Source organism: Gymnodraco acuticeps, unplaced genomic scaffold (assembly GCF_902827175.1).
Source record: "Gymnodraco acuticeps unplaced genomic scaffold, fGymAcu1.1, whole genome shotgun sequence".
Lineage (NCBI taxonomy): Eukaryota > Metazoa > Chordata > Actinopteri > Perciformes > Bathydraconidae > Gymnodraco > Gymnodraco acuticeps.
Window position 1 is genome coordinate 3,462,723 of NW_022989947.1, and position 14,737 is coordinate 3,477,459.

The window sequence follows — 14,737 nt, forward strand, 5'->3', positions numbered from 1 at the left end:
TGAACAGGAAGGTTTTTCCAGCATATTTATGTGCATGTGTAAGCAAAGATAACATGCAATAATGACTTTGTTTTAGTTAAAGGGGCCCTGTTATGTTCATATTTGTGTATTGTGTGCCTCTAATGTGACATGTTCACATGCTTTGATGTTCAAAAAGCTCTTTATTTGTCTCATAATGCCTGTGCCGCAGCAACTCTTTTCACCCTCTGTCTGAAACCAGAGCCCAGTCTGCTCTGATTGGTTAGCTGGACGGCTCAGCCTTGCGTCACGTGCAATGCGTTTGAGCGCTAGCCAATAGAAGTGTGAGTGTTACATAGTGATCTCACTAAAGGAGGTGTGGGAGAGAAACTTTGGGATGTTAGCCTTTGCAAACCTAGAAGCATAACAGAACAAGTTGTATAGCAATCCCAAACCATACACAGTAGATAGCAAATATGTATTTATTAAATGACTGACCAGATACAGTATTTTATACTTAAAACAAATTGGATCAACTTTAAAAACATAAACCCTCAAATTGCAAACAATAATGATCAATTAATTTATACCAAAAATATAAATCTTAAATAATCATTCATAAAATCCAATGTAACCATTACATAAATAGCCATTCAGATTGTTGCTCTTAAAATAAATAGTTAGACTGTTGATAGTTCATATTGAGATACTTTGGAAAGCAAACAATAAAAAGAAACACAGAAGATGCTCAGCAATTTAAATCAGCAAAGAAAATGAAATATGTCTCTCCCTCTCTCTCTTACACACACATACACACAAACTACAAGCACACACTTATTGCATTTAATCATCCGACCACGCACACATGATGTTTTACATCACATAGCTTGTCAGACTGATGAGGGGAACATGCAGAGGCTTTTCCAACAAGCAACGCAGCACGCCGACTGACTCGGTGTCTGAATCCTAACTGGCTTAAAGACCAGCAGACTACCTGAGTTTATTGATTTATGTATTGACTTTTGAATAAAATGACTACTTAATGGAGTGATAGATTAATTGGTTTGTGAACTACTGAGCTCTGTTATCCTTGTCAGATTGCTCTGAGGCTAAACATTTGATTGTCTCTCTTTCTTCTGTAATTTCATACACAACAAAGCACACACCAGTTGAATTAATGTGCTTCAGAGCAACATACATCAACAGGGCAAACTTCACATGAAATCCGACAAAGATAGCACACAACATTTCTGATGTCGGAAAAAGAGGAGTGTTGAGACCCCGGTGAAGTTGTGTTAACAGACGCAACCAGGCAACATGCTAGTAAAAGCCGATAAATATTTCAGAACATAAGACGACACAGAGCATGCATTGCTGTTTGGAGCCCCCCCCGTGCCCTGTACATATGTATGCACCTCAGTTGGAACGCCTGTATTATTAATTAATATTTACTTTTCGGGCGCTGAAACTCATTGATTACGTTTAATCCAATAATATCTACAGGGTGGGCTATACAGGTTGTTAACTTCTTTACCTAATGAAATAAAAAGCACAATTTCTTCCTACATAAAATAATCAGAGTAGCTTTAAAATGCACACGAGAAATATGATGTTCTCTTGAAGGCTGCTCAGGGTGGATGTTGCTGCAAACCTGATAAATATTTCAAGAATGTAAAAGTACTTGTGTCTTCCCCTTAACAACACAACCAAAGGCCAACTGCTTGCATCGAGTGCAGCGTGCTAACCTTGTGTAATGTTCACATTTTAAGGCAGCAACAACTCGTTTTGTGTGACAAACTCTACTCTAAATGTAACATGCTGACACCCGCAGTAAAGCAATTAATACCAGAGGCTCACAGGAACAATCTCTCCCTCCATCTTTGCCTTTTCTCTCCCTCTCTCCTTTTTTGCTCATAACTGGAAGCTTTCAGCTGAAAACACCACTCTTTAATAATTTGTATTCATGTGTCATCGTGCTGGCTATGTGCACTTTTCAGATATGGCTGCAGATCCAACAAGCGCACTTAAACACCAACAACAGAAGTGCAAGGAAACAGGCAAGAAATTCAAAAAATTAGTCAGCAAAATAAGCAGCAAATGCACAGACATGTTACACCGACAATTCAGTGTTAGTGTCTCACATGCATGAAAGGACCATGAGCAGTGGTTGTGTGTATTTGTGTCAGCGTCTTATGTCTCTATGTGGTTGTGTTGCTTGTTCTTGTGGTTGTTTTGCGTCTTTATGTGGTCAATTAACGTTGTTTTTTTTGGTCTCTTAAGGTGTGATGCATTGTATTTTTGGTTGTTAGTGATTGCTTTCCGTCTCTTTTGGTCTTTTGATTGATTAAAAAAAAAAAAAGGTCTCTGGCCCAGGGGCCCAAGAGGTCAAGGTGCGCAGTAGGCTAACTCAGTCATCCATTCATGCTCACATGCAGCATGAGGTATGAGATACTCAAACATATATCACACAACCACCTGCTCACACACATGCACACACATCCCAAGGCTTGCTAGTGGCCAACATATGTTCATTGTGGTTGAGTAGCAACAACCTGTTTGGCACCAGGATAACTTACCTCTCCTGTTTCCTCTCAGCAGGAGAAAAGAGCTTAAACGTCTTTGCATGTGTATGTTTGATTGTTCATTGTTGATCCTCCTGAAGAGCAGATGTGTGTCTGCGGTCAACATGTGTCACTGTGTGTCTAATGGTCTAAATCCCCAGCGCCACCTCAGAACAGTTGTAGTAACGCCTCGGGTCCCCAGTCCATAGCCGTCTGAGCCACAGCGAACACGGCGGCCCCGAGCGTGGCGGACAGCCCCCACACTGCCATCTTCACCATCCTGTTCCCCTTCCCCCACAGCTGGCCTCGCTCTTGGGGCAAAGCTGCTTCCAGACCTGAGTATCGAGAGGCTACAAGCACAGAACAAGGAGGGGAGACATGCAGGGGCCAAGAGGTTTCATAAAAGGTGAAAGCTGAACCACAACGACTGGGATTGAAGACAAAAAGTGGAGACAAGGGAGGAGCAGAAGTATTAAACAACCAATCCTACTCCAAACAGTACTCTCATTTGATCACTTAGAGGCCTAAATAGATATAAATTCCACTTTTAGTTTCACTTAAAAACTCATCACATTTTAGAGAGCGGGTTGTCTGTGTGTTACTGACTCCCATTCAATGTCTGCCACAGTGAAATCAGGAGGTGCTCTTTCTGTCCGTTACGCATTTAATCTATGATGCTGCTAATTGAATGTTGATGAAACTGCAGGGAATGATGTTCATCAATTTTAATATAACATTGTTTGGCCTGAGGGGAATGCTGAAGCATATTTCTGATTGGCTGTACATCACAGACAGGCACCACTGATCAGATTCTCACAATACCGACGGGAATAAAGCATCTCTTTGTTCTGTTCTGGCATATTTAAATGTGCACTTGATTGGTCTGATGGGTGTACTACATCATTTGTTTACTTGTTATTGATTGGCCCAAAGGGGGGGGGGGGGGGGGCAGTGTTTGTGTGGGATGACACATTTATTGCCTTGTTACGGGTTGTGTTAAAAACGTTTTTTTTAAGAACTACGGATCCATCCGACGATTTTGATGTTTGAAATGTTTGATCTTACAGTCGATATTAATTTATTCCCACCTACAAAAAGCAGTAAAGCTATCTTTTTACACACTATACGCAGGCCGTGCAGTCTTTCCTCAGTCAGTATTAAGATTACAGTTACTATCTTTACCTTGTCTGGAGGTGCTGGAGTCCTGGGCCTTGGTGAGGCGTTTGAGAACGGAGTCGGGCCTCTGATGGAGGGTGGCAAGCTGAAACGCCTGGAAGGTGCTGATGGACAGACTGGAAAACAGAAAGAAGGAGAGTAAGTAAGTGAAAGTGCGCAGGGTCAGATTTTACGAGAAGCATCGACAGCTGGAATGACAGGAAGTGATGGATTGAAGGATCAGCTGATGGATAAAGACAAGTGAGAGAAAGCGTGACAGACAGTTTGAGAGATCTGCTAAGTCAGTAGCCATGGCGTAATGGATTATGGGACAGTCAAGGCCATGTGTCAGTGATGTCACTTCCTCTCCTGAACAATGACTGTAGGTAACAGTGAAGGACGACCAGAGGGAGACTGATGGGGGAACTATGGGCACACTAAAGTGTATTTGAGTAGCTAGAGTTATGTTTCTTCTCAATGATACACATTTTGTTTTAAATGGTCACATGCCTGGTTACACACACATACCCTGCACACGTTGACACACACTAAATGGCCTGTGCATGTCAGCAGCATCACTGACTCTGGATGTGTTTTTAGAGCACTCCCTCTTGGTAAAAGACAGAATTACATCCCACTTTTTGTATCTCATGTTCAGATGAAACTAAAGGTGCAGGTGCAATTAGTGAAGCATGTAATTAGTCGATTGACAGAACACTCACTGATAACATCTAAGTATATAAGTATTAACTAATAGTATTATGTCATTTATTGCTACTTTTTCACTGCTTTCTGCATCTTAAACTTGAATATTTCCTAAATTGAAAAACTTTTTTAAAAATGTTGTCATGTGGACTTGATGTGGATCTGTTGATTACATTCACATTACTCCAATAAAGTAATAGCAACCTTGATGTGCAAAAAGGACATACAGTGGGGCAAAAAAGTATTTAGTCAGCCACCAATTGTGCAAGTTCTCCCACTTAAAAAGATGAGAGGCCTGTAATTTTCATCCTAGGTATACCTCAACTATGAGAGACAAAATGAGAAGAAAAAAAATCCAGAAAATCACATTGTCTGATTTTTAAAGAATTTATTTGCAAATTATGGTGGAAAATAAGTATTTGGTCAATAACAAAAGTTCATCTCAATACTTTGTTATATACCCTTTGTTGGCAATGACAGAGGTCAAACGTTTTCTGTAAGTCTTCACAAGGTTTTCACACACTGTTGCTGGTATTTTGGCCCATTCCTCCATGCAGATCTCCTCTAGAGCAGTGATGTTTTGGGGCTATCGCTGGGCAACACAGACTTTCAACTCCCTCCAAAGCTTTTCTATGGGGTTGAGATCTGGAGACTGGCTAGGCCACTCCAGGACTTTGAAATGCTTCTTACGAAGCCACTCCTTCGTTGCCCGGGGCGGTGTGTTTGGGATCATTGTCATGCTGAAAGACCCAGCCACGTTTCATCTTCAATGCCCTTGCTGATGGAAGGAGGTTGTCACTCAAAATCTCACGATACATGGCCCCATTCATTCTTTCCTTTACACGGATCAGTCGTCCTGGTCCCTTTGCAGAAAAACAGCCCCAAAGCATGATGTTTCCACCCCCATGTTTCACAGTAGGTATGGTGTTCTTTGGATGCAACTCAGCATTCTTTCTCCTCCAAACACGTCTAGTTGAGTTTTTACCAAAAAGTTCTATTTTGGTTTCATCTGACCATATGACATTCTCCCAATCCTCTTCTGGATCATCTAAATGCTCTCTAGCAAACTTCAGACAGGCCTGGACATGTACTGGCTTAAGCAGGGGGACACATCTGGCACTGCAGGATTTGAGTCCCTGGCGGCGTAGTGTGTTACTGATGGTAGCCTTTGTTACTTTGGTCCCAGCTCTCTGCAGGTCATTGACTAGGTCCCCCCGTGTGGTTCTGGGATTTTTGCTCACCGTTCTTGTGATCATTTTGACCCCACGGGGTGAGATCTTGCGTGGAGCCCCAGATCGAGGGAGATTATCAGTGGTCTTGTATGTCTTCCATTTTCTAATAATTGCTCCCACAGTTGATTTCTTCACACCAAGCTGCTTACCTATTGCAGATTCAGTCTTCCCAGCCTGGTGCAGGTCTACAATTTTGTTTCTGGTGTCCTTTGACAGCTCTTTGGTCTTGGCCATAGTGGAGTTTGGAGTGTGACTGTTTGAGATTGTGGACAGGTGTCTTTTATACTGATAACGAGTTCAAACAGGTGCCATTAATACAGTTAACAAGTGGAGGACAGAGGAGGCTCTTAAAGAAGAAGTTACAGGTCAGTGAGAGCCAGAAATCTTGTTTGTTTGTAGGTGACCAAATACTTATTTTACCGAGGAATTTACCAATTAATTCATTAAAAATCCTACAATGTGATTTCCTGGATTCTTTCCCCCCATTCTGTCTCTCATAGTTGAAGTGTACCTAGGATGAAAATTACAGACCTCTCATCTTTTTAAGTGGGAGAACTTGCACAATTGGTGGCTGACTAAATACTTTTTTGCCCCACTGTACATGCATTCAAAAGAAACTCATATCATTTAAACTGCACAGTGGGCTTTAAAACCTTCTATCTATTGGTAATTGTAATCCCTCTTTGTCATCTGAGGTTTTATGATTACATTTTAGCTTTATTTGTGTTTGAATGTCTAAGTGTAAATATGATGATGTGAACACCAGCAGTGTCGGGCTGTGCTTGAGTTTCAAAGCTTGTCCCCTCACCTCTTGCGGGGCTGCAGTGCTGCGCGCTTGGCCAGTAGGGATGGAGGGTACTGGTCGAACAGGTCCTGGGCCTGGCCAATCAGAAGTTCGTATGGGAGGTCCTGGGGGATGCGGGAGAGGAGGTGGTGGACCATGGCCATGTCACACTCAGTCTTCTTCACCTCCTTCTCTCTGTGTAACACAATCTGATGAGGAAAAAGAGGGGTTGAAGTCTTGTTTAAACCCTAAAGCTGTGCACTTTAGTTAACCCTGGAGCAGACGTGGATTAGATTCTGCAAACTGGATAGCTTTAGTGATACAAGAGAGGCAGAATGAGCACTCAGCAGATAAGGAGTTAACCCCCCATGCTGTGCGCTGTACTCAGCCTTGGAGGAAACATGAACTACATTCTGCTTTGTTGTTTCACACACTTCAAACAGAACTTTTCCTCTGCCCAGCCACTACACACGCACACAAATCGCAAATACTAGAACATCCTCAAATGCAAATGAGCAATATGTGCACAATTGTGATTTACATGCAAAAAAAATCCTACTCAGACTCGAATAAACCCATAAATACATAAAGCATGCACACACAACATATAAACATTTTAATAATTAACACATATTCAATCATACATGCTCCAGCAGTAGAACAACAGTTGGTGTTGTTTTAACCCGAGTGAAAAAAGTCACAAACATAGAAATGCTTTCCTTTTGTAATTCTTGTTCCATCCTTTTCAGTCAAACATCAGTCAGCCCTCCTTGTTATTCTGTTTCCTGATGCAGTCTTCGTCCTTTTCCTTCACTTTCCCCTTTTATCTCGCCCTCTATAACACTGTCTCTCACCCTCTCATCCGTCTAATTAACTTGACTTCACAGCACTCTGCCTTTCCGTGTGCAGACGTATAGGAGGGAGTGAGTTAGTTAGTGTGCTGCAGCATGTATTTGCATGTAAGCATCCTGGATTTCTGACAAAACTGAGTCCCTGCCTGTTGTTCATTTCCTGTTGGCTACAATGCCTTCTTACCGTAGCAGCGAGGTAGATGGGCATCAGAGGGTGTGAGGCCAGGAAGAAGTCGTAGAGTCTCATGGTGTGTTTGAAGTCTGACAGCACGTGGCCGTACCATGTGATGAGCCAGGACAGGGCGAAGATGGTTCCCACCTCCGCTCTGAGAGGAAATGCAAAGAGATGTACACGTGAACAAACAAAGAAACACAAGCCATGCCTTCAATGTTTAGTTTTTTTTACTGTACAGCATTTATTGAACCAGATTAACAATCTCTGTCTACAATAAACTGGCCAAAATAAACATCAGTAGCAAACCTAAACTGATAACATCAAATAGCTTACAATAGCAGATCTAAATAAAAATGCAGATATAAAATCACAAATATAATTTATAGAATGAATAAAACGAATATAGGCAGATTAAACCATTTGCTAGGCAGCTAGTAGCTCGATCAAAATTCATCACAAAGTTCAAGTCTTTCTTTTTTTCTTACTCTAATCAAAAATGAATAAAAAAGTAATGGCTGTGTAGAAGGCAGGAAGTCATTTTGAAAAGTAATGATACACTCAATGGTGTACGGTATACAGTAGGGGCTGCTCAATTCATCGTATTTTAATCGCGATTACAATTATGGCTTGCAACGATTACGAAAACAACGTAATCGAAATAAAACGATTATTTTTCTATTATTATTATTACTTTTTCTTCTTAAAATGATCTTTTTTTTTTTGGTTTTTCAGTTGAATTATACTTAAAGTTCAGGGTAATCAACTGTTTAAAAAAAAAAAAATTCTCCAATAAATGAATGTTTTTCAAAGTCAATGAATAATCGCATTTAATAATCGCAATTACAATTATTGACCCAAATAATCGAGATTATGATTTTTTGCCATAATCGAGCAGCCCTAGTATACAGTATAAGTCATTTGTTGTCAGTGGGGATGAAATGATAACCATGTACTGGTATGATCCAGCTAAACTTTGCCAAAAACCATGAAATAGGGTTCTCACGTAAGAAAGAATTATAAAAATGGACTAAGCAGAGAGGCTGAGATAATGTGTATTTACCCCTACTGTGGTTCAAGCTTCACCACTGGATCCAAATATTCCCCATTGCATTTTTGGTTAAAACTCGCTGAGAAAACGGCAAGACTTTTAAAACATTTTCTTTAAAAAAAAAAAAAGGTATAAATGCACCTCAATAGCCACAGCACACATCAAACACCATTAGCAATACTTGAACTGTTAACTCATCTACCTGAGTCTGGCTCTCAGCGAGGGGTCTTGAAACATTAGCTTGCAAGACTATGACATGACCACAGAATGTCCAAAGAATTAGCCTCATACGTTTTGGAGCAAAACACATTTTTCTCACACCGTTTATAAACCATCCAATGTTCTTCCCCTCTCTCTTTGTTGTGGTGCAATATAAATAGCTGGTTTAGTTTTGACAGAATTTCAAGTAAATTGGATACTCTTAGCATTTGTTGATACATATTGATAGGAACATTCAGTGAGGAAGAAGCAATGAGTACAAGGAAACTGAAGGAGTGACTAGCGGAAAATAAGTAGGTGGGAATGATGGACAGGGGGAGGGGTAAAACAGACAGAGCAAAGGCAGAGAGCATGGTGATAAGAGGACATAAAAGAGATAACATGAAATTGGAGCAAGAGAAAAGGAAAAGCAGAAAGGAGATAAGAAGCCAGGTAAGGGGGAAGTGGAGGTGCTCACAAGAAAGAGTGTTCCAAACTTTGAAGTCGGTGTGTTTATCCTGCCAGTGCAATGTCTGTTTTTTGGATCATTTTTCTGTTTGTGTGAGCTTGTAGATTAGATCTTTAATTTTGTCATTGTACAGGTACACGAAATTACAATAAAACTCAAAGGTGCCAACACGCCAACATGCGAGTAGATGGGGTCATCTGCAAAAAGGGAGGTTGACAGCACAACATCAATTATGAAACAGGCAACAAGACAGCAAAGGTACTGTAGACACACACAGGCAAGCACACACATATCCCTCCACACATCAAATTACCTTTGAGGACGATCCAATGACTCCCAAACATCCCAAATCATAGTCCTCAATATACACCTCAACATGTACCTACAGTCATCTATATCGGTAAAAAAGCTTTTTGTTGTTTTTTCGATAAACTGCATAAATATCATGAATCATTTTATGGCTAATTACGCCTCACAAATAAGGGTAAATGTGATTCACACCTTGGTGGGACAGGAAGCCTCTGAAACAGCTGTTGGACCATCTGACAGAACTCCCAAAAGAGAACACTACTGATGCATTTCAATTGAGTTTCAATCAAAAACCACAAACTCCACTCTTTGTCTCTGTGTGAATCTCACAGGTGAAAATCAACACGTGGATGCCCTCTAGTGGTAACATTACTTATGTCCAAAATGACTTCCATTAAATCCATTCAAAATCAGAATAAGAGTTAGATATGTTTTTGTTTGAAGAAATTATAAGTAAAGTACAAACTCTGTGTGTGTGTGTGTGTGTGTGTGTGTGTGTTGTGTTGTGTGTGTGTGTGTGTGTGTGTGTGTGTGTGTGTGTGTGTGTGTGTGTGTTGTGTGTGTGTGTGTGTGTGTGTGTGTGTGTGTGTGTGTGTGTGTACCTGATCATGAAGTCATGTAGTTCTGTATCAACTTGTTCCAATATAGGCATCAGGTAGTTTAAAAATGTGTTTAGTGCTGTCCATGGTAGGATCCATGAAATCCTACAGAAAAAACAGGCAGGTTACATCAATAGTACTGCTAAGCATGTGTTGATAAGGTTGGTTAATTTGATACAGTAAAAAAGAAAGAAGGTTGCAGATTTAAATGAATAACCCATCAGCAAAAATGCCCCTTCTCATCAAAAAGAAATAAACAGATATCTTCAGGATCCTTAAGATTGTCGCCTTTAAAAGTCGATTAAAATGCATATATAAATGGATTGATTCGAGAAAAAGATATCAACCTGAGATGGTGATTGGACAGAGTGTCCAGCATGGCGATGGTCATCCGCTCCCCAACCACCAGCAGCAGAGTGACCGGCCACATCATGGTAGCCTTGGTAGTAATGGAGCTGGGGGGTGTGTTTCAAAACCTCCAGTATGATGTCAATCATCTGCTCCTGAAGCACAGCTCTCTCTGAGGCGCGCATACCTGAGGGAGAGCCAGGAATCATTATAAAATAAAACCTTCACAGAAAAAACACCCTAAAGGAAAGCTAACATTCATGTGATTGTCATTTTAGTGAATGGTTCAAAATAAGTTATCTAACTCTTGTCTGACTGCTTGTGAACAACAGTTTGAAAAAGAACTAACACAGGTAATAAAAGGTTTTTTTATGTTATTTAAATTAGGCAGTCTTAATGAGATCAGAATATATTTTCCTGAGAGAGACCTGAGAATAAGAACAGGATTTGCTTGTGCGTGTGCTTTAAACTTGAAGTTTAATTTCCTGTAACAGCAAAATTACATAAATTGTAGTGTAGCAGCTTAGTAAACAGAAAGGGATCAACTATATTAAGCATCTAACACTTCTAAGTCCAGCTTTCCCTCATTCCATGCAGCTTTTTTCAGTTTCAAAAAATGTGTTGCTTCCTCTTATCCTGAACTGACAGCCTCGCTTCTAGATAAGACACTTTCTCTGTTGCTTTCCCAACTTCCTGATGTTGGCTGACAACACAGGCGTCTTGTGACATAAGAATGTTCCCTGTTGCAGCTTTTACTCAGTTCATTAATTATTAAGCCTTGCCAGATATGTTGCTCTAAGTACAGGGGTACGGGTGTGTTGAATGGCACTGTGAGCAATGCTGCTATCTTTAAAGATAAAAACAAACACACAGACACACACATACACACACCTTTAGGGAACCGCTTCATAGACCTCCTGACAATCAAGGACTACTTTGGTTAAAGTCCTTGTGGTTTTCCCTCACATCTCGAACCTATGAAGAAAGAAGATATTATTATTGTTGTCGGTGTAGAGATGTAGAATGTATTCCTACACCCTAAATATGAGTCAGCATTTACTCACTTCCGATTCCCTTTGTCATAGTCAACACGTTTTTATTGGGTTTTATAAGCCAGATAGGTTTTATTTTATGACATTAAAACATGTCAGGTAATCCTCACTTTAACTTGTCTTTAAAAACGTGGTTGCAGACAAGTCCCTAAATTACCAGAGTTTGTCTGGAACATTATCTTTTCTTATTTTAGTGGTGGTGATGTTAAAGTCATGCAACGTGGTGAAGTTGTGAAGCCTAAAAATAGCTTTTTTTACTGAACTTCTTGCCACTGGCATTAAGGCTTGAAAAAGAATCCTATTAAGTGGTGTTCATTTGTTTAGAAAATCTTTTCTGCTATATTCCCAAACTTTAGGGAAAGATTTGTATTTGATTGTTGTCGAAGGAACCAGAGGAATGCTAACTTCCAGGTTTATGTCATTCCTGCATTAGTCTATTAGTAAGAGTGACAGAATTATGAAGTATCATGTGGTATAATTCAACCCAGTTCATATGAAAATAAACCACTAACCAGGTTTATGAGGCAGATCGTACACATTGATGTTTCAGTAGTTTGGGCCAGACCTTCCTCCTCAGTCATCGGTGAGCAGCCCTCCCTTACTGCCTGCTGCCCTCCTCAGGGTCTCAATGTCCACTGGATCACTGGGAGTTCAAAAGTCAGAATTGGACATTGTTTAAGTGTGATGCTTTTTCTGATCTGCTTACACAGCAAACGTATTTTCCAGTCATCAAAAGTTAGAGGCGCTAAATATTATCAATAGGTGTCCGTCGCAGAAATACTTACTCAGGAATAAAGTTGAAATGTCTTTGATTCAAGTAATAATACATTTTATGTATATGAAACTAAGCCAGGATGTGAAACTAAATTACTTAAATAAGTATGTTTATGCAGAGCAGGGTTAGCGTAAATTGTAGCGGGGTCAATCATTCTTTCACTTTTTTACTTCCACGACACCCATTTGAAAATTATGTATGATCAATTTCAAGACAGACAAATTCCATGTATTTTTCACTGTTATTGTTTTTCTACTGGGACAGAAGTGTGTCCGCATGTCTTGGCTGAATGGGACAAAGATACTTTTGTTTATTGCAAAATAAGAGTGATGAAGGTCAATGTCTACGGGATAGATGCATACCATCTAATTGTGGAACAGCATGCAGTAAAGGGAGAGGCTTGTGGACCGGAAGCCATCCCAAAAAAGCTTTAGATGTCTACAAAACAGACAGATTCTTAGGGGAAGCTATTGTGGGAATTACCCACCTAATGTGCTGGGAAAACACTTAACACCCAGTGGTGGTTTTTATAAAATACAGTCAGATTAATTAGTTTTTATTTTATCACCCGATCAACAAAAACCACAGGATGTTTGGCTACTGAGGCAAACTCTGGGAGGTAAATAATCAGCCTAATGATGCCATTCAAGCCAATAATAATGAGAACATATCCATAACAAGCTAAGTGCAACTGGTATTTGTTACATTACTTGATCCAAAGCCTGATGGATCTCAGCTAACTTCGTTTCCTCCCACAATCTGGCTCTGCAACAGAGAGACAGAGAAAAGGGATGAATGGGGCAGAACGATTTGGAGAGGAAGATGAAGGAGAAAAAAGAAGAGGAGGGGGAGGGAGGAGAACCATGTTTGAGTTATAAATAGAAGCTTGAGCCAATCATATGCATGGAACACACCATATCAGATATAGACACATAATAAAACACACATGGCGTTTCTGTAATGGATTGCTTTAGTTTCCTTACGTGAAAACCATGCCATTATAATGACTGATCATAAAGAGTCAAACATGTGACAGTACAGTAGTTAAGTGATTTGCAGCCAGCGAGTATGGATCAAATGAAAATAAGATATGAGAGTTTGAATTACTTGACGGGTCAAACCAAAACCCAGTGTTAAATGATGGCATAGCTATCTTTGTTTGTCTGTTTACGTATGTTCTGTTTTAGAGACAGTGAATGATGACACAACCATGTCCAACTTCCTCTGTCTGGCAAACAGCAGTATTGTCCAAGTTGGCAGACATGCTGCCACGCAGGCACTACTGTCAGATATGTTGCCAATGTTTACTTTGACAAGATTGTAAACAAATGTACAACCGGAGATTAGAAACCATGTTAGAAACAGGTTAGCACAACATCGGACACATCGTGATTCATGACTTGAATGGCTGGCTAGTAATAGTATTAAGTTCACTGCCATTTCTCCAACTGCAGCCAGAGCAGGTCACGTTTCTGTCTGTAAGCTACAAGTTAGCCTACGGTGGATCAATATAGTGTGTGTTTTAATATGCAAACTATCTTGTGTGGCTTGTCTGTATGTATGTAGTATGTATGTCTTTATTAGACACGTTTATGAAACACTACCTAGCTAACTATCTGATAGTTGACTCACCTCTTGTGACAGATCCATTCCCATTCACCTCAACTCCTGCGTTTTGTTTCTTCTTTTTGAGCCTGTTCATGCCTTTAAAAGCTGACAACCTAATAACAAAGTTTGTGTTGAGCCATAGACCGATTTACAAATAAAAAAGATACCTCCGAACAGGTAAAAACACTGACCAAAGTTAGCTATACGTTAAACGTTTCTCTCAACAGCTGTCTCTCAAAGAATCAACCTAACGAGACAATCAGGCTACGCTCCAATTGGGCAGAATTGACACGTGACATGTACTACGAATGCCATTGGCTCCTTACCGACTCGCACTGCAAGCTGACTTGACTGTAGTTTTGTAGTTCTGAAATTTGAGCAATAATGAGCTGTTTGTTTTATGTTTATGTTTCAAACGCAATTGCTCAATTAAAATGTTGTAAGTGACACAATTACTTACTTTGAACGCATTCCTTTTTCTCAAGGCAACAGTATCTTCATTTAGCAGCTGTTGGGTAAATTGTTATTATTTTTGACACAACTAGCCTATGTCAATATATTTACACAAAGCATGATGTGTGGAATACTTTTAGTTGTTTCATCTCTCCCTGAAAGATAATTAATTCATAAAATGAATAGGCTGTTCACAGTAATGAGAAAAACAATGTCACTTATATTGAGCACTTCCTAAATCCTACATGTGGAACAAAAGAAAACACAATTATTACATCAGTTTAAATGTTCAATACATATGTAATTTTAATTTTAACTGTTGAATTGAAATCAATAGAATTGATTAAAGTGCAGTGAGGCTGCTTTATGCATACATGGACTTGCATTTGAGTTATGAACATAGCCATAGTGTTATGTCAGAATGCCAGTGATGTGATTTTACAAATTCTTTCCTTTC

At 39.9% G+C, this 14,737-nt stretch overlaps 1 pseudogene; it reads right to left on the minus strand.

The window, feature by feature from the left end:
* Positions 1–424: 424 nt before the first annotated feature.
* Positions 425–14,068, minus strand: LOC117542532 (annotated as a pseudogene).
* Positions 14,069–14,737: the final 669 nt, after the last annotated feature.